Consider the following 25,279-nt stretch of genomic DNA (forward strand, 5'->3'; position numbering starts at 1 on the left):
GTGTGCTATGTCGCATGCGCAGTGAGGTGACCAGACAACGGAGGCGTATTCAAGAACAGGCCGTATCAGGGATTTGTATGCTGTTAGTTTGCATTCGTGAGTTGCATCTTTTAACGTTCGCTTCAAGAAGCCCAATTTTCGGAGCGCTTTCGAGCAGATTAGGTTTATATGTTTATGCCATTTTAAGTTCGGTGAGAATGTTACGCCAAGATACTTGTATTCGTGGACATGCTTCATGTTCTGGCCATAGGAAAAACGTAGGGGTTCCTTACTTGTTTGTGAATGTCATGCTTACCGTTTTGTTAAGCTTTAGTGCCATTTGCCACGTTGAGCTCCAGGTACGGAAAGAAGAAAAAACATTATTTAACTGTATTTGGTCACGGGAGGTACTAATACAAGAATAGAGGACACAGTCGTCGGCGTATAGACGGAGTTTGACCTTTGTATTTTTTGTTATTTCGACAACATCGTTGAGATAAATTAGGAAAAGAAGAGGCCCAAGGACCGAGCCCTGCGGCACACCTGATGTGACAGGGAGGGATGACGAATGCGAATTGTTAAACGCGACAAACTGCTGCCTTAAATTTAGGTAATCTGAAAGCCAAGATAACAAGCGAATGCCGTGAGTGCCGCGCAGAAAGGATTTTAATTTGAGGAGGAGTTTATTTGAGGAGGAGTTACATTTGAGGAGGAGTTTATTTGAGGAAGAGTTACAACATTTCCGATGGAGGCGGAAATGTTGTAGGCCGGTGTGCTCAGATTGGTCATACTGTTGTAGGCCCGTGTTGTAGGCCCGTGTGCGTTCTTTGGGCATACTCTTCGTTCAATAACAACAGTATCGCTGCTCTATAGATCAGCTGTCCAATGGTGTCTCTAATTTCGTGATTCGGGGAATGGCCAGGTGTAACTGTGGCAGTCTTTGGCATCAAGGGAGTGCAGTGTTGCCGCTGTTGTAGAGCAAGACGGAAGGTAGACTTCGTCAGTATGGCAACAAGCATTAAAAATGGGACTTGCGCTCTCCGATAAGGTGAAACGATATAGTGACAATACTATAGTGCTGTGCGATGTCAGTATGCATGTTAAGGAATACCAGGTGGTCAAAATTTCCGCCACCCTTCATTACGACGTCACTCATAATCATATCGTCGTTTTTGGAACGGAAAACCTCAGATATTATCATTAATAATAATTTGTGCTCAGAGGTTTTCAACGGCAATGTATGTTGATATCTGGTGATCTGTGGAGTTATTATCATTATCCTATGAGTCGAGGTGGTAGTCCTAGTAACATTGTACCCACAGGCACGTGTGTAAGTACTATATACCGGGCCTTGCGAACTTTCCACATAGGGAATGTTTGTCGCGCTGTTTTCTCCGCAAGCACAGACACCCAGCCCTCGTATTGTTTTTTTTTCTTTTAACCTGAGTTTGTATTGGCTTTTCTATTCGTACAGCTTCGCACATATCGTGAAAGTCACATACATTTGCGTTAATTTGTTGGTTTACTTTAGTTGATTCGTTCACTTATTCGTAAAGATTTCAAACGTGACGGGCTGTAGTATAGAAAGACGTAGAGTTTAATACGTTTGTGGTTAGAGGGTAGTGGGCGTTCGGGGGTTTAGGTTGACAGTGCAGAAATGTTTTCAATTTATTACTACTCTCTTTCAACCTGCCGTGGTAGTTTAGCGGTGAGGGTGTTGCGCAGCCAAACTCGAGGACCTGGGTTTGGTTCACCGTCACGGTGGTGCATTTCCACGGGGGCAAAATGTAAAAGAAACGCATGCACCTTTTTATTTAAATTTGGATGCACGCGAAGATATACTGAGATGTTAAAAAAATTAATCGGCGTATACCATCACAGTTTGGCAAGTAAACCTTCCTAGTTTAAATAGTTATTACATTTAAGAATTTTTTCCCATCGAACTGGGCAGACCTTAAGGTAGATGTTGGTTTCTGCACCAGCAAAGTGTTATACACCGCAGTAGAACATATCTGCAAACAAATAACGAAATTTGCGTGCTCCCGTCACACACACACACACACACACACACACACACACACACACACACACACACACATATATATATATATATATATATATATATATATATATATATATATATATATATATATATATATATATATATATATATATATATATATATATATATATATATATAAGGAGAGAGAGAGATCTCTCCATTCACTTACATTACAATTCGATCTCATAACTTCCCTTATACTTTCCTTGGCATTCTTGTCTGTTAGATCTCATTAATTTTGTGTCAAAACATGGAAAATACCAGCCCTTAAGTATACACTTCTTTCCCTTATATATATATATATATATATATATATATATATATATATATATATATATATATATATATATATATATATATATATATATATATATATATCACAATTGTGGTCACTGTTTTTAGTTGTTCACAACTATATTCAGGGTTCAAGCTTTCATTTCGAAGCTTTTAATAGATCCTGCCGTGGTTCGCAAGCGAGTGACTATTACTTTCCGCCTCGTTTTCTTTTACTGCGGTGGTTCTCGCCTCTCGGTTACAGTCTCGGTTACAGGCTGCCAGTATCGGTGGGTTGCTGCTGCAGCCTAGGGAAAAATGCAGCCTCTCAGGTCGACAGAGGGAACGTCCTCGTGCGAGAGACGCACGGTGTGACGTGCGGGGCGAGCGAAAAGGACGCTTCTAGCGGAGGAGAGGAACCTTGACACGCACCGGCGCGCGCTTTCCTCTGTTTGTGCTCGCGACATCGGTGAGCGCGGCTGCAGCGGATGGGCGAGAAGGAATCCGACTGTAGGCGATCAATATAGGGCCCAGTGTCCGGGCCATGTGCTCCAAAAGCGACCGTGGTGGGTGCGCCCTTCCACCATTGCGTTCCTAGGGAGAACTCGGTGCCCGCTTCCCCAGGCGGGTGGTGCAACGATGATCCGGGGTGCGGGGAAAGACGGGTGAGGGCGAGCCTTGCAGGCGGAGCTGAGGGTGAGGGGTGTTGTTGCCAAACCGTGCGGCGACCGACCCCGGACTGCAGCAGTTGGGCGCTGGTGCGCTGTTCGCGATGTACGTTGCTGCTGTTTCACCGGCCGCCGTGGCCACTCGGAATATTGCTGCCTTTGTTGGACTGCGTGTCTCCGCTACTCGGTGAGTGCGCGCTGAGATGTCGCAACTTTTTTCTTGGTTTTCTTTCTCTTTTGTTTTCTTCACCTTGACTGTAAACACTGAACTCCGGCGGAAGTCACTCGTTAATTCGATCGATCGGCTGTCTCGCCTTTGTTACGGGCTGATCTGATCCGCGAACACCACCATTACTATTTCTGTTCTTGCAGCACGATACCCTCAGCTTTTGACGACATAAATGTTCTCGTGAATATATGCATACATAGGACATAAATACACGTTCTAATGAATACATACATACATACATACATACATACATACATACATACATACATACATACATACATACATACATACATACATACATACATACATACATACATACATACATACATACATACATACATACATACATACGCCCACCAGCCCTGAGTTGTTTGCATCATCTATTTCTTCCGACTGTATATATGCAAGAAATACTTTCCAGCTTCAGGCCCGTGTCGAGACAGTTGGACCAGACAGGACAAGTTGGGTCTAGAACTGGTCGGTGTTGTCACCGGCCTACATTTCGTTACGAGTTGTGGCCTACCATTTCACCTAGACGTGCCGCCTCGTGGGCATCACCCCTACGGCAGGAAAGAAAGACGCGCGTTGTGGCCCCAAGGCGATGCCAAGATTAGTCGCGGCGGCTGTGGGATACCTTTGGTGTTTGCGCTCGAGCAAGGCCGGACGTCACGTGGTCGGCCTGCTGAATGGGCTGCGGCCGCAGCGGCGGTGCATTAAAAGAGGCGGCCCGTCGTTGGGGCTGCTGCCCGCCGGGGAGCCAACGCCCGATATCGAGCGCGGGCCGGAAGCGAGCGGGCCGCTTGTTTACACTTTAAGCGCTCCAGCCAACGGCCTGCCTCGGAAAGGTCGCCATCGATCGACAACTCTGTGCGCGTGCGTGCGAGTACGCGCAAGCTGAAGCACCTGCCTGCACGAACAGACGGACTTTTTTTTTTATGACCGCGGGAAAGACAAAGGAAGGGCGGCGCCGTTGAGTGTACAGACAAATCAAATTGCGCGCTTCCTTGTCGCGCACGTGACGATTTGCCACTGATCAGTTCGTTGGGCCGCGGCCACGCAAAAACAAAACGATAGCCGCGGATGGTCATCTATGGCACACAGAGTTGGGCTACATTTCACAGAAACTGCATCTGCGCCGAAAGAGCGCGACAGACAAACGAGGACTAAAATCAAGGCAATAACAATCGCTACTTGATTTTAAGCAAACGGAGAAAATTAAACAAACAAGGGAAAGTAAAGAGGAAAAAATTGAAGAAAGCACAGTGCTCCGTAAATATACGCCAAGTACCGTGGTCCATTAATTAGCAGGGGGATCAATCACACGCGAGCACTTGCCTTGGTAATGTATCGTTTTTTTTTTTTTGCTGAATTTTGAGAGCGGGGAGTCATTGACACTGCAAAAATGTGTCGCACTGGGTTTCGTGTTTGTTAAGGTCTTAATTAATAGGGCAGCTACCATGAACTTGGGAAGAACAATACACATTTAAGCGTTCTGAAACGACCGCTTCATCGTTCCAGTCGTAAATGGTGGCTTTTTTTTATGCAGGTAGGCTTGCTAAGTATTCCAAAATGACGACTAAATAATTATTGTTTTCTCTCTTGGGAAAGTTGCTTGTACTTTAACAGAAAAGCTACTGCAATATTTAAATTACCATAAGTGAGCTGCTAAGTGAGCGACAAATGTCTGATGCCTGCGGTGGCCGAGTCTTTTTTTCATAGTTTTGTGATATTCAGCCGTTTTAATTTAACTATCTACCGACGATTTAGGTGCAGTATTACTTGCAGAATTACTAATTACTACACAACGGATAGAATAGAAGGGGAGAAACGTAGGGGTAGCGTGGTCAAGTCTTGTAACATATATATATATATATATATATATATATATATATATATATATATATATATATATATATATATATATATATATATATATATATATCTGCATGAAGTGATGAGCAGTTTTAGCTGCACTCTGTGCGCGTCTACAAGCGGACGTGGTCAGGGCAGCAGTGTTATCATGCGCGCCTCACTGACCCGTGCAACAAGGCGCTATGTTGCAACGTGAACACGTTCGCCCCGGCTACTTATCTTATTCGACAACTTCTCATCCCTCCAACCCTTGCCTGGTCTTACATGCCTCGCATGCGTGGCTAATGGTACCGTTCTTTGACCTAGTAACCTTGTAATTTTATGCTAACCAACACGTAAACCGGGGTAACATGTTATCTACAGGCGCCAGAATTCCACAGTCAACGTCAAAAGTTTCAGGACCGCGAGACGTATGGGAAAACGCGTAATATTCCTGCTTCTTAGGCAGGGATCTCTGAAGTTTGATTTCCGGCGTAATTTGAAGCGTTCGAACAACGTGCACTGTTACAGTCCCAAATGGCTGAGAAATATACAATGTTTGTTCACCGCTAGTGGTGCGCAGAGAACGCCGACTGAACATCAAGATAGTACACGCATGGCCGAGCAGTGCCATTGTCGTATAAGAAAGCAGATGGGAATACAGAGGATGCTGAGCGCGTATACATCCCTATTATTAGTGACTGTTTTCACAGTTTAACGTAAACATTGGTTAGGTGTACTGCACGACAATGCACGAAATGATCGCCAGGTTAACCTATTCTTTCTGTCTTTTTTTCCTCTTCCCACCCGCCTTTTCTCTACTCGTATACACATTGTGTAAACGCGCCTGCCAGTCAACGAGACGCGGTTTCACAAGACCGCATTATTATAGCTCTGTAGTTACGCCACATACATTGCAACACACGTATGGGCTTTTTTTTTTTTTCAAGAGCCAGTGAATATATTCTTTTCAGTGATGTTTTTTATTTCTTCCTTTTTTTTCACGATGACGCTTCGGAACTATTTTCAATGTAGCTCGGCGCCCGCTTTGATATCCACCGTAGCGCGAAATATTAGTGGACGTTGCAAGAGCTGCACTTCGGCTAAAGTGGGCTCAATCGGCCAGCCGGTGAGTAAGATGCTTCGGCGTGGCATGTCAGTAAAATAGCGAAGACAAAGTTCGAAGCAATGAAAAATAAGCACACTTCCACTTCGTTTCAGTTTAGTTTCATTTAAGTATCCTGCAGCCCGGTTCTTGGCCCATCCCCCTTTGTGGGTAAGCGCCATCCATCAGAGGTCATCAGCATCAGCACTTCGTGCACGCCGACGTATGTTGCAACGCAATGATGCGGTGTTGTATTTAATGCAGGTGTGCCATCCTCCGGTGCTCAAAACTGTGAAAACTTGTGCGTTTCGCATGTTCTAGATTTAATTTTAAAAGCGAATAATTTGAGCGCTTACCACAAGAAAAAAACCCGCTTCTGACTTGATCTCGCTATATAGGCAACCGTTTAAATAATAATTGTTGTATATTTGGTCCTTTGGTGGTCGCTTGCTGTAATCGAGTCGGGGACGTGCACTCTACAGGGCAACATGGATACGCTCTACATATACGCCGGCCTTAGGTGCATGAATAAATTTCAACCACATATTCGTGTCCCCAAAGTGCAGCTGCCCCGCCGTGGTGGTCTAGTGGCTAAGGTACTCGGCTGCTGACCCGCACGTCGCGGGTTCGAATCCCGGCTGCGACGGCTGCATTTACGATGGACGCGGAAATGTTGTAGGCCCGTGTGCTCAGATTTGGGTGCACGTTAAAGAACCCCAGGTGGTCAAAATTTCCGGAGCCCTCCACTACGGCGTCTCTCATAATCATATGGTGGTTTTAGGACGTTAAACCCCACATATCAATCAATCAATCAATCAATCAATCAAAGTGCAGTTGCGGTGACGTTGCATCACGCAGCGGCTTCTCATTTAAGTTACAGGTGCGCCTAACTTAGACAACATGACGTCGGAAGTGCATGTATGTCGGACAAAAGCATACCTTCTGGAAAAGATTTAGCGCGAAACAGACACTCTCAAGGCCCAGAAACACAGAGCAGGCGCTATTACTTCTATCTATACTTGTGGCTCTGTCACCGTCAAATATGCGCCGAAACAGAGACATGCGCAGTATGTATACTGCGCAACGTTTACATCTACACATTAACACGTTAAATCAGTGTCATAAGTACTTGAAAAGAAAAAAAAAAACGAACAAGCTAGATTCACAGCGCATGTACCGCAAAGAAAATGGAACTTGATTGAATAATCGATACGTGGGGTTTAACGTCCCAAAACCACCATATGATTATGAGAGACGCCGTAGTGGAAGACTCCGAAAATTTCGACCACCTGGGGTTCTTTAACGTGCACCCAAATCTGAGCACACGGGCCTACAACATTTCCGCCTCCATCGGAAATGCAGCTGCCGCAGCCGGGATTCGATCCCGCGGCATGTGGGTCAGCAGCCGAGTACCTTAGCCACTACACTGCGGCGGGGTGAACGAAAATAGAACTTACAGGTTATATAGTATTGCGGTGCGGAAGTCATACAGTGGACACCATATCATACAAAGAGGTTGTGTGCTACTATTTATTTACTCCCTATCTGCTGTCTTAAGCCACGAAACGTTGCGGCCGCTTCTCTTTATCTGTTCGGTCAACCACCATGGTTATAAAGCTTTGACCAAGCGAAAGGGACATTTATATCGAGCCATGTTTGAACAGCTGCGCGGTGTTTCTTATCGAGTGCTCCTATTGTGCAAACTCGTTGAGCAGAAGACTGTAAGATTGGGCATTTTGATACGACATAACTATGAGTTCAAATCAGCGCAACCGGCAGGAGGGGAGGGCACAAATGCGCCGCAGTGACACGCCTCTATAGTACTAAAGTGGATGCAAACCATGCATAACCAGACCTCCCACTCAACATTATGAGACCAAGGAAAGCTCAGGGTAAAGTACGTGTAGGTTTTAACTGCACAAGAGCAATTATTGCTTCAACGGACACGAACTCGAGTGGAAGGAAAAAACGAACCCGTGGGTTCTGTACCCACCACACAGCCTTCGAATTGCGTGTGCTTCGAAGTGGCGCGAGCGACCGCTACATGCATAGAAATGCCCGGGGGAACGGCCGTCGTAGTATTCCAACTGGTAGAGCATCGGATGCGCATTGCGAAGGGTTGGTCTTCACTGATGGGAAGTTTTTTGTTTCTTCTCGTCTACTCTGATTAATTCCTATCTATATCGTAAGTGATGATGATGATTTCACTGGCTTCATTTTCTGCTTTATTGGGTTGTATCTAACAAAGGAGCGGGACCCTCGATCCATTCCGCTTCTTTCATTCTTCCGTCCGACCTTTTAAGTGTCCTTGTTCCACAAGTAGGTAGCGAATGTAGGCCCGTGTGCTCAGATTTGGGTGCACGTTAAAGAACCCCAGGTGGTCTAAATTTCCGGAGCCCTCCACTACGGCGTCTCTCATAATCATATAGTGGTTTTGGGACGTTAAACCCCACATACCAATCAAGTAGGTAGCGAAGATGGTATAAGCCTATGCAAGCGCATACCATGCATCAGCGTATTGAAGGGACGATCTCTGTGCTGTTACAATAAAAAAAAGTGATGTAATCGGTGGTCTGCCCAGGTAGACGTAGCCAGCCAAAGTGGAGGATAGTAGCCCCCTACGATCCGCCCCCTTGCCATTTGCTCAGCGATATCACATGTAAGATTGCACTTGGTTGTCTCGCTCGGTTAACGTGCCAAGTGTGAATACAACAAAGGCATTTGATGTAGCCGGCAGCAAGCGGAAGCCGACGTAGGCCTGGTGAATCCATTCAGGGCACCCATGCATTACACGAAGATGGCTAAATCGGGGCATCACATGTCTTGCGCGGTTCTATACAGTGTGTTCACCCCGGGATTTCCAGATCCGCGAAGGTTTTCGAGGTTTCCTTGTGGCAACGGGTGAGCACAAGTATTTAGACTTATCATTTGAGCAGGTATTGATTTTGCATGAGTACATGAGTAAATTCAGTTCTCTGTAAGCATGACTGGAGTGACAGAAGGGCAATGTCGCTAGAATGATTGGTCAAGGTGGCGGCCAAGTTGCTGTCGGCAAAATGCGTTTGATGAAATGCTTGAATTCGTGTTGGCTTGGCTGAATAGTTTTTGCTTGTAAAGCTTTTGGCGTGTAGTTCAAATGACATCAAGTAAAGGCTCCTTCCATTTCATGAAATTCACGTCGGTTTGAGTTTTTACTTTTGATGTTGTCAGTCAAATACATGTAGTGGACTAAATGCATCTAAAAATTATTACTGCGAATGTCGCTGGTGCCAATGTTTTGACAAGGGAACTTTTCTTTGTCAAGGCAACGCTGTTGCCCTGATAAGGGCAAGTCAACTTGAACACTGCTTTTAGCGAAGTTCTCTCTTGAAAAACTTCTGTTTGCTTCAAGCCTCTCCTTTCCTCTGAACTTCAGTCTCGTTTGATACTGAAGTTGTGTAAAAATGCCATGTGCGCCGTCATAACAAACGTGATTGAATCGAATATGACGTGTCCTTGTTGGAATTGTTGATAATTTTCGCATTGGTTCGCTTATTCTGGGTTCAATGTTTGCTCATTATGTCCATGTGTCAGTTATAAACTAAAGCTGCTTTTATAGATTGGCACTTTCACACTACGTGTATGTCTCTGTTTTTCTTTTTTTTTTTCGTACAGAACGTGCAATGAAAAGCTCATTTTATTTGTGCCGATCGAATTTCATCTTATGGAGAAACCAGTAAGCTTCACTTTCGCCACTTCAGAACACGCAAACGAGAAATTAAATTGTGGAAAATACAATTAGCAAAGTTTTACGAATGCCCGTATCGCCCAAGCAGCCAGTGGACTTGAAAAAAGGCGCGAGCGCATTCAACTTGCATGCGAAGTGGGTAAGGAGGCTTCCACGACCACCCTCCTCCTCTCAATTTTTCGTCTTTTCCCTTTTTTTGGTGATCTCACCAGCGACATCATGAAAGAAATGTTCTGTTCGTGATTTATTTCTAGTAGAATGCCCGGCAGCCGCCAGTGGTAAAAGCGGCGCTGCCGGTGCGTATCAGCATGCGAGAGCGAATGCATGCAAGGTATAGGGAGTTTCCGCCACCTGCTTATAAACGGCACGTATGAGGTCAGAAATTAAGACAATTTTCAATTTCGCGCCATGTAGGGCGAATACATTACGGTACCACCGCTTTCGGTTGTGACGTCATGTTTTGTTTTTTGTAATTTTTTCTTCACGGTTTGTTGTCCCCTCCATACGTAGATGGCGACGGTGGCAACGAGCCGCCAACTACTGCACATAGGGGATTATATTGAAGTTATACCATGATATACGTAAACTGGTAGCGTAACTTCCATAGAAGCCCATCGATCCAGTAGTCGACGGCTCGTTGCCACCATCGCCATCTACGTGAGGAGCGGACAACTAACAGCAAAGCATAAAATAAAGATTTAACGTCCCAACCGGAGGCGATAGCGATGTCGCGCATTTCTCTACATGGCGCGAAATTGAAATTTTTCCTAATTGCTGATCGTTTACATGCCGATAATAATACGCAATTTTATTGCGCCTAGGGCCTCGCTAATTGCTTGCGGGAGAGAAAAGAAACAAAAAACTCAAGATTTAATAAGCAAAGTTGTTTTATTAGCCAAATGTGACGTACTTGCAATGTGCACAAGAAACTTCGCAGAGTGAATTGTGAGACCACTGTTCACGAGCACAACAGCATAACAGTTCGATAAGTAACTTTGCCCAATCGTGGAAAACCACTGCAGCGAGACAGCAGCTTTGAAAATAGATCTTTGGTAGCCGTAGAGTACAGTGTGTCGTTGCTTAGCGTGTCTCGTTCAACGTCACCAAAGGTGAGGGCATGCCAGTCGGGCGCCAGCGAAAGCAGTCGGCAGTCAGAGGAGCGGCTATTTACACATTCTGTGAGCTAGTTGAGCTCTGAAATGTCACACCAGTAAGCACCACATAAAAATAAGTGAAGGTACGCACGCAACCACCATGGCGGAGTGAGCGATGCCTCGTTGACCTCCATGGCAATGCGCCGAACCGAATAACACGCCCACAGAATAAAGAACCAAACACGCCGAACTAAACCAAAGCTCTGGTAGCAGATTGCCTTGAATGGCCTTGGTACGCCCTCCCCCCCCCTTCCCCACTTATGGAATTCGACGAAAATTGAGGCAATCAACCACCTAGCCAGGCCTGATACACCGTAAAGTAATTTGATAGTTAACTTTGTCATATATAACATTGCGACTATTTGAAGAAAAAATCATTTTGAGTTTTTAGTTTTGGTTGTTTGTCTCCTCCCGCCAGTCGCGCTTCAATCGTCACGTGGTTCTTGATGTTGGTCGCAACAGCTTTCCGATCAATTTTCATTTCGATTGATTGATTGATATGTGGGGTTTAACGTCCCATATGATTATGAGAGACGCCGTAGTGGAGGGCTCCGGAAATTTTGACCACCTGGGGTTCTTTAACGTGCACCCAAATCTGAGCACACGGGCCTACAACATTTCCGCCTCCATCGGAAATGCAGCCGCCGCAGCCGGGGTTCGAACCCGCGACCTGCAGGTCAGCAGCCGAGTACCTTAGCCACTAGACCACCACGGCGGGGCACTTTTCATTCCGTCTTTTGCGACCAATTTAGATTGATCTTGGTTACGCTACCGTGCAGTTTACATATGCCAGTGCCGCGATCACAGTAGTCGCGATCTTCCCAAGGCGGTATTTGCCACGTGTGCTACTCTTATTTTTTTTTTTTTTCTTGTGACTGTACCTTCGGGAGCTTGAGCGAGCATCGGCGATAACGCTGGAACGTATACGATGGTGCGTGCATAACAGCCGACGCGTCCTACCGAAACTTATCGACCACAGACATCTGCTCGCCCCCCCCCCCCCCCCATCATTGTTCTGCGAGTGTCACTAGGTTGTGATGTGAATGTTCCTATTGCTGTGCTCGAAGTTCGCGCAATAAATGGCTAAATATTTTTTATTTAACTTTTCGACTTCACCGTCGAAACCACGTGAGAATAGCAAAGACAAATTTTTGAGTTTTTTTTTTCCCCCATCACAACGATTGAGGTAAGAAAAATAACTTTGAAACTCGTGACGTAACACTCATCACATATGCGCTGTGGCTTTCGTGTGTATTTGAAAATAAAATAGAAGTATGGCGTAAAGCTTATCAGCTGATGGTAACGTTTATCGCCAAAAGAACAGAACTAGAGCTCCGTAAAAGAAAAGAAAAAAACCTGTGTATACGCATGCCCCTCAATAAAATACTAGTCATCTTGACTGCCAAGATTTATTTACTGGATCTGAAACGTCGAACCTTCGTGCTCCACGCACGGATAGCTTATATGTCTTATCGCATGACTAAAGTAGCAGACTCAAAAACAAAAATGTTTCTGAACCGTTTCCAGCGTCACGGTGGAGCGCCAATCTACACTAATGGTTAAAGTGGCCCTTTAGGTCAGTGACCGCACAACAACCTGGCAGTTACAGTTTAGGAGTTATATCTTGGTAAGATATGGGACGCGCGCAATTATGGATACCGGAAGAAAGACGCAACCAACACAGGTATCGTATCCTGTCAAAATGAACAAGTACTCACTCAATCTAAAGTTGGGCTAGTTGCATATGCATAGTATAAATGTTGTTTAAGCGCACGAATAAACACAGAGGAATACAGCACAAGTGCTTTCTCACAACTAAACGATTTATTGGAAAGATAACAATATATAAACGGGCAATCAGTATCAACGCATTCGTGTGAAGGCAAGAAGTACAACCGTGACACCTCGAAAACAGTCAACAACAACAACAAAAAAAAGATTAATCGGAAACATAATCTAGAAAAGCAAACTCGTTATCGTGCAGTAACACCGAATGTAGACGGAGCATTGTTCTCCTCTTTTTATTGTATGAAAAGCTTCCGTCAACTCACGAGTTAAATGAGTGATAGAAGGAGAAACAACTTGAGTTTCCTGAAAAACAGAATAACAGCCGCACTCTTTGCAGTGAACCGCGAGATGCGATGCCCCAGAGGATTTCCAATGAATCTTCTCTTTGCAGTAAATATTTTTTTTAGTTGGGAGAAAGCGCTTGTTCTGTGTTGCTTTGTGTTTCTTCGTGCACTTAGACTACAGTTAGAACAAGTGCCAACTATATTAATAAGTCGTGATATATACTCAGTTACTACTTGAGTCAGAAGGGTTGAGATATTCAGGTCCCACACAGCTTTCAAATAAGTTTCTTTTCAGTGCAAAACTCTTAATAAAGCACATGAGGATTGTATTTATTGACTCATAAGGAAATTTTTGGGTCAAATTGTGGAAAGCAACCCTCAGGCCACGATGCACAGCGTAGATTTTCGCCACCTATAGAGATCCTTGAAGCGCATACGCCTCTCTCTCTCTCTCTCTCTCTCTCTCTCTCTCTCTCTGTGTGTGTATGTGTGTGTGTGCGTGCGTGCTTTTCTAAACAAAGAAGCCCGCACGTTCGTTGCAACAGAAAGAGACGATCACCACCGGACAACCACGGTCACGCCACGTCGACGCCGCCGCTTATGAACGTGATAATCCACCACGGTCCGAGGTGGTGAGTGATATAGAGGCCAGTGCTGAGGGCGGATCGATACACACGCATCGGGTCTGGAAGCGTTAACCTATATAAGTACCGGGCTTCCAGCTCGTGTCTATACGGCAGCTATCCGTGGCCCGCGTGTATAACTGATATAGGTTAATGCTGAAAGTTCGGCTGGTCGGTTTCGATTTGAATACATTTCACCAGCGTGAACAAGACAGGGACGGACAGGGCGAACGTCGCGTGGGGGTCTTTCGGCGCCCCGTTCTTGTTCTCGCTGGTAAAATGTATTCAAGCCAAACAATGGTCGAATTATGCAATGGACTTTGTGTGTTGGACAATGCAAATTGCGTAATCTCATTATTGCCGCAGTGCCTCCATCGCGTGCAGGATATGCATGCGCTTAATCGATGCCCCAATTTATGTACGTTTTACAGCTTATGCCTCACTGCATAGCACAGTTTAGAGTGTAACTGCGTCACCCGTCCTTCCCACTCTTTTTCAATAATCCGCGCGTACGCTCAATGAAGACAACGGGAATGTGTATCTCAGAATGTCGAGGCGCAGCCATTTTCCTCCCCCTTCCTCTTACATTTTTAGCGCCAAACCTAACGCTATTTCAGGTACTACTACTACTACTACTACTACTACTTCTACTACTACTACTACTACTACTACTACTACTAATAATAATAATAATAATAATAATAATAATAATAATATTATTATTATTATTATTATTATTATTATTATTATTATTATTATTATTATTATTATTATTATTATTATTATTATTATTATTATTATTATTATTATTATTATTATTGGGGGACCCTAAAGCTTCGCCTTAAGGAGTCGAACGCGATAGTGACATTCTGTTCCTAGTGCATACTTCAAACACTTAGTGCATGAAATCTTTCCGAACTTGCTATGCACCCACTACGTAGCCCTAAGGGAATAGGCGCAGTAGCGTGTGTGCCTTTTGTAGTGGGGTGCCTCCTCTAAACCACGCACTCATGATAACCTCATGCACGTTCTCACGCCCGATGGCAATGGACGCGTTCACGACGCATTTATTACTGCAACATTTCATGTTGCAAATTGTGAAGCATGTATACAGAACGCGTGTGGTTGTAAAGCATGGAAGTTACTTTCCCTTTCGTTTCCAAGCAGATGAACTTATTTTCACTGCATTCACAAGCAGGCGCGTGGCTTTCTGGGAGAACACCCTCCTGCCCCAACAAACGACCCGTGTTCGATCCCCACTATGACGCGAATTTTTGATTATTGATTTAATTTGCATCTTTGTCTATTTTTTGGCCACTCACAAGATGGTGATTTTTTGCTCACAACCAACGACGCCCACTACAAGAATTTCCGCAAAACGAGCTATTTAACGATGTCGCGTTAATAATATTATAGCACTACATGCATGAAGAAAACGAGCAGCGACAGCTTCACGATGAATGAGTGGGTCTCGTTCGGTCAGTGAGTCAGTCAAGAACTTTATTAAAAGGTCCCGAGGAGTTCAAGCCACCTGCAGGGTGTCCACGAGGGGCATCCCAGCAGCCGTCACTGAAGGTGACGCCCGAGCCGGGGCGGTAGAAACATGATGGCGTTCCGGCAGTTCTTGGGGGGAGTATTTTCTTTTTTTATTTCTTGTACCCGCTTCCAATGGTGTCTCGCTTTCGAAACCTTAGTTGAACAATGCTGACTTGCACTCCGACGCTTGTCTCAGCCAAGATAACACAGTTCCATTTGTATCTAAGTACGCCAACATCGAGGGCTATAGTGTCCTTATCACTAGATTTTTCGTTGTTTTGCTAAATGTATAGTATACATGCGTCCTCTTGAGAAGGTGGCCTCTCTTCTTTCGCTCCCATTTTTTTCTCCGCCCAAACGACGCTGTGCCTTGCTCTCTCGTTGGTTGCGTATATGAGCGCCATTCCTCTCTATAAATAGATACTATCGATTTCTCCGTATTTCACCATCGCGATTCATGCACACGGGAAATAAAGGCCAGTTTCTCTAAAAGGACGCCGAAGCAATGAATGCAATAGCAACATATTCGAATATTTTACAAAGCAAGGCTAGCATTTTTAGGAGCAATATTAATTGTAGTAAACATGCGCTTGCTAAGTAACCAAGTTTCCCGCGGCGCGGTCATAGCAGATGACCAAAACAAGGCTCGTGCGTAGTGACGAGAAGCGCCTCCCGTGGACAACGCATGCTGGTACTGACGGATCTGCGTCGCGTGTCGCGCAGGTGGCAGTTTGTTATGTGTAGACTGCATCTATGTGTGGACGGCCGCTCCAGGTACTCCAAGGTGTCCGATAAAATTGGTTGCACATATGTTTCCAGTGCGGTGCTTTACAACGAGAGGTGTACAACATGTGGTTCCCTTGAACGTTGTGTTGTGTTCGCTGAACCTGCTGGACCAGACGGGCTCTGGTTCGTGTTTAGAATATAGGTTCTTTTTACCAGTGCATTGTGTACGAAATGCAACGTCTGCAGTGTGTGTGTGTGTGTGTGTGTGTGTGTGTGTGTGTGTGTGTGTGTGTGTGTGTGTGTGTGTGTGTGTGTGTGTGTGTGTGTGTGTGTGTGTGTGTGTGTGTGTGTGTGAAATGAAGTTTACTACGTGAGAGAGAGAAAAGCACAATTCAAATGTTGGTGGACGCAATAGCGAGCCTGATATTGGTTTTAAAAATGGTTCCAAATCTGCATGTTACACCGCAAATGTAGTCGAAAGACGATAGTCTTGCGTCTGGAGAGAGTGAACAAAACGCAATTTGATGTTCTGCGCAAGAAAATCGGTGAACGGTATTCTGGAGGCGCTGCGTCAGAGTGCCTCGAGTGTGTAGCGGAGACGAACGAGCGCATCGAGGCACGTTAAACACAAGCGCCGTCTGGCAGTTATCTTCGAAAACGAAGGCGTTCAGCCCGCGGAGAAAGATGCGTGCCAGTCTCGGAGGTGATAAGGTGTAGAACGCAATGCGACGGGCAGGTGCCACCACCGTGACGTCATAGCAAGGCGTTGGAAACACCTTTTTGAACATCGCGTTGCACTGTCAGCGCAGAGCGATAAACGCTACATTCCTTAGAGTTACTTGTGTGTTCCTCTTCACTATAAAGGCTGACATACAAAACTTCGAAGTGTTGTTATGGCGCCTCGAATATACGCAATAATTGCTTTTTAATTGACAATCGCACAATTATGAACGTTAAACCTTGAGCAATATTGGTGGGCGCTGCGAATGGGGTTAGTCGTTTGGTGCCGTTGGAGGTATCGTTATGGCGGACGAACAGATAGATGTAGACAGACAGACACACAGACCAAAATTTTTCTGTCGAAGGTCCCCAAGAAAGACTGTCGTCTTAAGAAAAAAAAATGCCTGGCCGGACGCGGACGGCACAGCTGAGTCACAGCGAAAGCTAGCAGAGCGGCCTTTCAGGTCCTTTTCGAAACACTCTCTGGGTAACTACTGCAAGCCTACTTGCTTGATACGCACTACGCCAAAAATAATCATAAGTAGGCCAGCATTTACTATGCTGTCATTCGTCATCCTTCGATATCTTCGGAGAAAAATGACTAAGGTATCCGCTACATACTTGTTAGGAATGTTGGGCAATTTTTTATGCAATGACTGACGACGACGAAGAATTATGCTGAAGTGGGTATGCGCCACAGTTATTAGGTGATCAAGCGTTTTCTAATGGGTTGGAGCATTGGACGGCCCACTACGCTACGCTACGCATTTCGCATTGTCTGACGCCTGGTTGTTCCTTTGATGTTCTAAAACGCTATATTACTCATATTAACGTAATTCTTTTCCCGACATCAAGCCTGCCTAAGGCCTGTTTACGAACGAGTCCGAAGCATTGGCGTGGTGGAATACTGGGCTGGCACGCAGTGGACCCGGGTTCGAGCCCCGCCGTGTCCTTGGTACTAGGTTTTGTTTCTTCTGATTTCTTGGTAAGTGCTTACGGATACCGGCGGCGGCGGTGGCCAACTACAGCGTCGCGCGTGACCTGAGTTGTGTTCTCATAATATCTTTCGCTGTAAAAAAGAAAAAAAAAAGAGTGAGATAGAGAGAAACAAGAAAAGCCAGCCAGCTGAGCTCTTGCTTGGCACCACTGCGAAGCTGCCATGAGTTTTTCGCGTATTTTTTTCTCTAATTATTCTTGGGCCAGGCACACACCGTTAACCAATACTTGCCATCTTGCTGTACTGTTCAACATAACACCCACTCAACACAAAACGGGTTCAGCAACCCCCCCCTTCCCCGCCTGTTTTATCCCAAACGGCGGCTGCTCTGACGGAATGGGGAAATGATGCAGAAGTCTGTTTGTCCTTTGTTATATGGCTGAATAAATGAACACGCATTCTAAACCTATTCCTGCACTCGCGCTCATGTATTGCATCGGCTCCTTTAATTTCGGATACGATCACTGCCCTTCCATGTGCCTCGCCCGGGTCAGTCAGAAGAGAAGAAACCACCCTGTGATGGTGTATTAGCATAGAGGCGTCGCGCCTTCAAGCTCGAGGATGCCTGTTCCAGCTCGAGGACGCCGGTCGACTGCAAGGCTGCATGGTTGGCGTCCCAAAGCGACTCAAGCTGTGAGAGACGTGGTGGGGAAGAATTTCGTCTCCCTGGTGCTCTCAGAGCGCACAGTACATGGGCCTCTCGCGTATTCCGTGCATCGAAATACGACTGACATTGAAGCTGCATATTTCGGATCTGCATCCAAGCACCGTGACCAAGCCTCCGCGGCGGCGTCAGTGAGAACACCCGTGTAGCTTGAATTAAGCCCACGTTTTACGAAACGCCAAGTTGGTCAAAATCAACGCATTTATACAATTCCACGTGACCTATAATCATATGGCGGTTTCACCACGGAAATCCCCAGACAATGTTATTATTATTATTATTATTATTATTATTATTATTATTATTATTATTATTATTATTATTATTATTATTATTATTATTATTTAAAAGACACCTCCTATGCGCGAGCACGTGCAACCGTCCTCACACTGGAAAAATACTATAGATTAGCGAGCTTAAGTTTTGCGCGTCGTGTCTTACGCGTCGTGTCTTACGCACTTGAGTTCCCACAGATCTTGGCACGTTCTACTAATCAATAAAAGTGCACACCCTACATTGGCAAAAGTCCCGGCATTCGCGCGAATGAAAAAAAAAAGAAAGACAGATAACAGAGAAGGAAAAAAAACGACAGTGCCTCAAGTGTTTTTTTTTTAATTTATTAGTGGAATTAGTAAAACGGACGCAATGCATTGATGTAGCGGCGATGGGATTGGTACACCGGGCCCGTGCCAACCCCGAAATTTTGTCTCGCCTTGGCGTATAGAGCGAAAAATCACTATTTCAATAAAGTGCCCCCCCCCCCCCCCCCCGAAAAGATTTCTGCCTACGCGCCTGACGCATTGTACATTGTTCCGTTTGCAGTACCGCATGGCATTTTGCTACTGCGGTAAACTATACGCTTGCTATGTGCATGAGCAGTGCGACGCAACGGAGGACTAAGAAGAACGGACACATACAAGCGCTGACTGACAACTGTGTGTGTATCCATGCGGACTGACTGACAACTGTACTTGCGCGTGTCGTTTCCTCCTAGTCCTCCGTTCAAGTCGCGCTGACCTCATTGCAAAAGTATGCTTCATTACCAAGCCGCCCAGCTTGCCACTTTGATGGGGTTATCCACCTGTAAACAGGTGCAGAGCCCCTAGTAAGAAAGCACACCGCTGCGCCGCGCAGTTTTGTTTCTGTTACTGGTGTTGGATATTGTGTGGTGTCAACCTTGCATATGGGGTTACGAACTCTCACGTTCTTCAGGTGTGAATGAAAAGCCCACATTGGGACCTCTTGTCAGTGTCTCGGCGCTGCGTTGGGGGGGGGGGGGGGGACGTTAAACCAGCACCGATCATAATATTGCTTTGTGTGACCTGCGTAATTGCATTGTGTAATTTGCGTGCACTGGCGAAATGCATTTTCTCCGACATGAGTTATGCTTGTCCCGAAAGACTGATTCTTATTATTAGCAAAAATATGTAAAACTGTGTAAAAAAACAAATGGGCAAACAAATAGACAAGCAAAAACGTTCAAATAAGCTTTCGTGAACTATATAAAAGCAATATATTTCTATTCGCCCCTCCGCGGTGGTCTAGTGGCTAAGGTGCTCGGCTGCTGACCCGCAGGTCGCGGATCGAATCCCTGTAACGGCGGCTGCAGTTTCGATGGATGCGAAAATGCTGTAGGCCCGTGTGCTCAAATTTGGGTGTACGTTTAAGAACCCCAGGTGGTCTGAATTTTCAGAGCCCTCCACTGCGGCTTCTCTCGTGATCATATGATGGTTTTGGGACGTTCAACCCCACATATCAATCGTTCATCCAATCAATATATTTTTATTCTCGCAGTGAGCATTAGCATCTACCACTGCCTTCTGTTTCGAACTTTCATGCTTGTGTTGCCGTCAGAATTAATAGTCACATCAATTACCAATGTGTTCGCTGATGCCGGACACAACGTCATTGCCTCTCTGGCAACTTGACAAGTTCGCGCGCGTTCACGGTTTGAGTAACAGCGCGTGCCAGCAGGAACCGGCAGCTTCCTTGACGGGACTTTCGCTGCGAGCGCCGAGTGATGGCGGAACCGATGCTCGACAATGAACTCTCAGCACGAGGCCGGAAAGGCCTTGCTCTCATTCGAGGTAACGGCAGCCCGCCGGCGCAGCAGGTGTTGCCTCGTGCTCTCTCTTCCTCTGCCTTCACCCTCCCCTAGCCACGCGCCGTGGCTGTTCCCGCCAGCGAGCGCGCGCCCGCCTCGACACGAGAGGTAGGCGGAGCCTCACCGTCGTCACATGGGTTTTTGCGTCACGCGTCTGTTCGCCCGATTTGGAGGCCAGCAACAACGGAGCGACCGTCGCCCCTGGCGAAGTGCGGGAGCTCGGCCAGTCCGTTAGCTAACCATTGTTACCTGGAACGATTTTTGAATAGAGAGACTAAATTTGGCAAGCGAAGACTTGTCTATGTACGTTTTGGCCCCGATGGGCGCGCAGAAGTGGGCGACGTAGAGCAATGCGGGGCCCCTGCCGACAGCCAGTTATGAATGCCGCGTGGCGCCGCTCCGTGAGCCGCGCTCCGCAGCACACGTGCCGATGCCGAGCGTTCGGCACGTGGAGCCCTTGTCGCTGAGTGAGGGGCGTAGAGGACGAGTTGACACGTGCCGAGGCAGCCCGGAGGAGCCTAAGCTGCGACCGCGCTGAGCGCTGTGCTTGGGCTATCGTACCCGGCAGTCGTCGTCTGGGTTTTTACTCGCGCGAAAAAGGTGAGCTGGCTCGGCATCGAGCATCGTTTTTTGTATGGCCCAGGCACCAGTTCTTGGCACTGGCGTGTAATTTCTGGTTCCTTATTGAATGTCTGGCGCATACCTAAAAATCAACCAAAAAATAAAACTGCTTCATCAGTAGCCCACACAGAAGAAAGCTAGCCCACCTCGGGTACGAGACGTGTCTTCATCCAGATATTTAGAACATAGGAATTTCACGAATGCGTTTATTCTTTCGGTTTCAAGGCAACACCATAGATGCTGTGTCCCGGTGAATTATTTGTACTCTCAAATCCTGGATCATAACCTCACGTACCTGACCCAATACTACGAGTTCACGACACGTCAACCGTTGGGGAACACTGAAAATACCACGTATCCAGGGGGCCATGGTACATTCCTGCTACCGATTCCTGCTACCCTCCGTTTTCCAGCAATAGCGGGTTAGTTAGTGCTTGGCTCAATTATCAAAATAAGAAGGAAGTACTGTTCGGAATTCAAAATAAATAATATTGAAGGACGTTTGAGGCTGATTCTAGCCCTATTGATAATATTATGCTATGTGTAGGCTGCCGGAATGAATATTGTCGACAATATGCATTCCGACAGCCTCAGTGTAGCAGTATATTTATGCTTCCCTATATATTAAATGGTCCGACATGTATAAATGTCGACTGTTTGGCGTATGCATATTTCCGTGCTGCAAGTAAAGCGAGCGAGTCTGCAGTTTCTGTATGGAACGGCTGACCACCGAAAATACACGCAACAATTCACATGGGGTAGAGTATTGTGACTAGTCACTCTGTGTTGCTTGTCGTTGCGAACAGCGACAAAAAAGACCGTATTGTTGGAATTGCGCAATTCCATTTTTCAGAAATATGGCCACAGAAGCGGGGCTCGGCCGTGCCATCGAACGCCTCACCGGAGGGCTCGACCCTTGTACCCGGGCACTGCTCCGACTGGTCATCACACTTGCGGAGTTCACACCAAACACAGCGAAAGGACGCACTCGAATTCGGGCCACTCATGTTTAGCCGTCCAGGGGCGCGTTTGAATCGGGCGCGTCGACATAGCGGTCTGGATTGGTCGCTCGGCGTTGGCGACCGGAGTGCCGCGTCGGCGGCATACCGCTGGAGCGGCGCTTCTCCTAGTTGACTGCGAAAAGCGCAGGCATTTCTCGGCAAGCGCACTGGAGCTTGTGGGCTTCGACTGCGCGCTATATACAGTACAATGGAACACCAAAATTTCGCAAAACTCCGTTTTTGTCAATACGCATCTTCAATTATGCACATATGCTGCTGGAAGCTAGCAAATGCTTTCTAAAGGAGTATTGCAGCATTCGCTTCAACACAAAACCGCTGAAAGTGCTCTGGTTCTGGTTTATAAGTGTGTAACAATTACGGCTTCCTATAGGAACCCGCCGCGGTGGTCAAGTGGCTAAGGTACTCGGCTGCTAACCCGCAGGTCGCGGGATCGAATCCCGGCTGCGGCGGCTGCATTTCTGATGGAGGCGGAAATGTTGTAGGCCCGTGTGCTCAGATTTTGGTGCACGTTAAAGAACCCCAGGTGGTCTAAATTTTCGGGCGAGCCCTCCACTACGCCGTCTCTCATAATCATATGGCGGTTTTGGGACGTTAAACCCCACATATCAAAGTACTTTAGACGTAAGCAGAAAAAAAAAATCCATAATTGGGCCTGTTTAGGGTTTGTGGCCGGAGAGAAGGGCGACTCAGTCATTGACACTTATTCAATTCAAATTTATTAAATATCTGTTCGATGATGAATAAATATAAATAAATTTGAATGATCTGTAGGACAGCCTATACTGTGTTGTCCGTGGAAGCTTAAATAAAATAAAACGTAACAACTCCCGCTGCATTTTAACACGTAGTACACACTTTAAAAAAATGTGTAAAAATTCATTGCTAATTAGGCCAGCAAGTCGTGTATAGGTATACAAATTGGACCATTGTATCAGTGTGACAAATAATACTTCGACACACTTTCAAAGAAATGGTCAGTGGTTGTTCTCGTCATTCAGCAGGTATAACCGCCATTTCGTTTTTGTACACTGGTAGTGCTAAAACGCAAAATGCGACCAAAAAATCGCGTCCGTGCAACCAGCGAGTAAACGCCATTCGAAGCTTTGCACGGCAAAAAAAAAAAAAGCGCAATGTAGTACTCGAAGTCTGCGTCAGCTCCCCCTTCTTCTCCCTCCTTCAAAAAAAAAATAAAAATAAAGTAGCTAGTAAAACATGTATAAAAATGTTCGGCTTCAAGGATGAAAGTATGGGCAATTGTCAGGTGCGAAGCCACCACGCTACGCCTGTTCGCTGGGCTGTTGGGTATTTCTGTTATAGAGGATGCCAGTTATAGAGCATGCCAGCTATAGAGCATGCCAGCGGCGAGGTTATTGACCGGCATCCATCACACCGGAATCGAGGTGGTGTTCTCACGTCGCGCCAGTGTGTTTTGGGCTTAAGCAGTGGTTTCGCGTGTTACGCACTAGGACCATAAGGCGGCGAACATTAATAAGGTGCTTCCGGCAACCAGCACAGCCGGACGATTTCGGGACGGCTGTGATTGTGAACAGGGAAAAACAAATAATAGTAAAGTCTGCAGCGGTATATGGTCTCGCTGGGAAACTGATCGCAGCGCGCTTGTTGGAGCAGTGTTCCGGGATTGCAATATCGTAGTGGTTTCGCGGACCAAAAAGTGTCCTTTAAAGCGTCCTTTAAAGCGCGCCACGGGCAGCTGGGAGCTCGGTCGCAGCCATGATCGATGACGGCGGTACGCAGCGCACGCGCGCTGGGCGGAGCTTGCAGGGCGTCCTTAACGCCGATAAAGACGCAACATCGGGTCGTTGCGCAACCGCGGTTGCGCACGTGGAGGAGTCGATCTGGGCATCTCGCTAAACGTGGAAATTTACAGTGAGTTCGGGGGCGCGCAGTGTCGCGAAGTAACAGCTGCGTTCGAAACTGTAGATTGCAACTAACCGCATGTAGACGGAACTTCACCGGCGCGATTTGACGTTCTCGGGACGTCGTCGGCGTCTGACGTTGATATAAGGGCTCTGCTCGTAGCTGCACGCTTTGTCGCCATTGCACGTGTATTGTTTGCTATGTTGTCTATAGTGAGACTGTCCGAGCTTTACCTCGCTCAGGTCATTGCTGACACGCATTGACTGTTCTCGTGGCACGACGGCCTTTCTCTTGCGCAGATTGTATCGCAGCGGTTGCTGCGACCCGAATGCGAAAAGAAAAAACACGTTCGCACACACAGATGAGGAAATCCACTCCTTAGCAATCGCACTCCTTGCAAGTAAAGAACAATGCCGCGCCTATAGTGTGTGGCTATCCATTACCGAGGGTTCGTAACAACGTGAAAACATGTTTTGTTATCCTTAATACGAGCTGCATGCCAGCCTCGCTCAAAGTGGAACAGCATGTCGCAATCTGCTTTCGCAATGGCTCGCTGTCCGCCACGGCGCCACCTACTGCGTTACGCAATTGCGTTGCCTGCCGCGTGCTTTTCATATAGAGCAGCACGGAACGGCCGCTGATGCGTGCTATAATCGACATTCACTGTTTATATACATTAGAGGTCAACTCGTCAATATTAACTTTGACTAAATCACGCCAGAAATGATCGCGGTGGTTTTTGCGACTATCCCTAGCCAGAGTTTAAAAAATGCTGACACAATTTACAACGCGGTTCTACCAAATGCGTATTCCTAACTACTGCATAGAGAAAAGTCACGTTTTTCTTGGTCTGCTCAATTCATTAATTTAGGCAGGAATAGCTAATAATTGTTGGGGTTTAACGTCCCTAAAATACGATTTGATTATACGAGAGGCCGTAGTGGAGGGCACCGGAAATGTCGATCATTTGGCGTTCATGCACGGTGGACCTAAATTTAAGTACATGGGCCTCTGGATTTTCGCCTCCATCGAACACGCGGCCAGGATTCGATCCCGCGACCTTCTGGTCTGCACTCGAGAACCGTGCATAACCACTAGACCACCGTGGCGAGTAGGCAGGTTTAATTAACTGATTTCGAAAGCAACGAAACTGGGTTAAGGATCTCTAGTTAGAAAGTTCTAGGCCGCTCGTTATTCGTGGGTACCTGCAGTAAGCTGGGAAACAGTCATATTTAATTTAAAAAAAAAAACTAGAAGCTGTCTAATAT

The 25,279-nt window shown here is 46.3% G+C and overlaps 2 long non-coding RNA genes across 2 annotated transcripts in view; both read left to right on the forward strand.

Moving 5' to 3' along the window:
• Window positions 1–2,780: 2,780 nt before the first annotated feature.
• LOC119176176 (uncharacterized) overlaps window positions 2,781–25,279 on the forward strand; it is a 92,838-nt gene continuing 70,339 nt past the window's right edge. Inside the window, exon 1 of the long non-coding RNA XR_005110438.2 lies at window positions 2,781–3,169. This is a non-coding gene — a long non-coding RNA (uncharacterized LOC119176176). The remainder of the gene's footprint in view (window positions 3,170–25,279) is intronic.
• LOC142775642 (uncharacterized) lies at window positions 20,012–22,379 on the forward strand. Its single transcript, XR_012886879.1, has 2 exons — window positions 20,012–21,090; window positions 21,965–22,379. It is a non-coding gene; the product is annotated as an uncharacterized LOC142775642 (long non-coding RNA).

This window comes from Rhipicephalus microplus, chromosome X, assembly GCF_043290135.1.
Source record: "Rhipicephalus microplus isolate Deutch F79 chromosome X, USDA_Rmic, whole genome shotgun sequence".
In the NCBI taxonomy this organism is placed as follows: domain Eukaryota; kingdom Metazoa; phylum Arthropoda; class Arachnida; order Ixodida; family Ixodidae; genus Rhipicephalus; species Rhipicephalus microplus.